Here is a 1,236-nt window from a genome sequence, read left to right as displayed (position 1 = left end):
CCTGTAATCCCAGCACTTTGGGAGGCTGAAGTGGGCGGATCACCTGAGGTCAGGAGTTCAAGACCAGCCTGGCCAACGTGGTGAAATCCTGTCTCTATAAAAATACAAAAAAAATTAGCCAGACCTGATGGTGGGTGCCTGTAATCCCAGCTGCTCTGGAGGCTGAGGCAGGAGAATCACTTGAACCTGGGAGGTGGAGGTTGCAGTGAGCTGAGACCGTGCCATTGTACTCCAGCCTGGGTGACAGAGTGAGACTCTGTCTCAGAAAAAAACCAAAAAACAAAATAATGATTTCTCTTTGCATTTGCATTATTTCCTATTTGGATACACATTTTAATGGTTTTTATTTAATTTCTTTCGAGACAGAGTCTCACTTTGTCGCCTAGGCTGGGAGTACAGTGGCACAATCATGACTCACTGCAGTCTCAACCTCCCTGGGCTCAGGTGATTCTCCCACCTCAGTCTCCCAAAATTCTGGGATTACAGGCATGAGCCACTGCGCCCAGTCTCTAATGGTTTTAAATGTGTATTTAAGTTTGAATAGTGGGTATTTGGTCATAGATAACCAGTCTCCTCAGGGCACAAAAAGATGAGATATATGAAATTTGAGCTCTTTTAAAGTAGTTTCACTACTCTCTTTAGGAATATAGTTATTTTTTCTTGGTTACGTTTGTCGTTTCCTTCATAAGCCTCTTGCATTGGTGTATCTTTCCCTGTGTACAGGACCTGTTCAAACTCAGTCTGTCTCTTGACTGGAGGAGGAGGAGGAAAAGTTGAGCACATTGCCAACTGGAGTTCTCCAAGGTGAGTGTGAAGAACATTCCTAGTCCATGATAAGTTCAGTATGTTTGGAAGCATAATGAAGATATATTTAAAAGATGTACTTTGTCACAGAACATGGGACCATTGGACTTGGAAGTTTTAGGGTATCGTCAACTTTCCATATTTCTCTTTTTCGTCTAACCCAGACTTTCATGTGATTTTGCAAATGATCTGCTCTTATATCTTTTTGCTTATGACTTTAACGTGTGCTCTTTATCCAGATCATTTCTACTTTCCTTCCCTAATAATACTATTTCTGTTCATTATCTCATTTAATTTCTATAGAATAAATTGTTTAAAAAGTTACTAAATTGCCGGACGTGGTGGCTCATGCCTGTAATCCCAGCACTTTGGGAGGCTGAGGCGGGTGGATCTTTTGAGGTCAGGAGTTCGAGACCAGCCTGGCCAACATGG

At 42.2% G+C, this 1,236-nt stretch overlaps 1 protein-coding gene across 2 annotated transcripts in view; it reads left to right on the top strand.

The window, feature by feature from the left end:
- ZNF121 (zinc finger protein 121) overlaps positions 1-1,236 on the top strand; it is a 42,593-nt gene that overhangs the window by 31,909 nt on the left and 9,448 nt on the right. For both annotated transcript variants that reach the window (XM_011994308.1, XM_011994310.1), the window contains exon 2: positions 724-804. The gene's annotated coding sequence lies outside the window, so the exon portion shown is untranslated. The remainder of the gene's footprint in view (positions 1-723; positions 805-1,236) is intronic.

Source organism: Mandrillus leucophaeus, unplaced genomic scaffold (assembly GCF_000951045.1).
Source record: "Mandrillus leucophaeus isolate KB7577 unplaced genomic scaffold, Mleu.le_1.0 Scaffold451, whole genome shotgun sequence".
Taxonomy (NCBI): Eukaryota; Metazoa; Chordata; class Mammalia; order Primates; family Cercopithecidae; genus Mandrillus; species Mandrillus leucophaeus.
The sequence above is the reverse complement of the archived record's forward strand: the minus strand, read 5'-3'. Positions and strand labels throughout refer to the sequence as shown.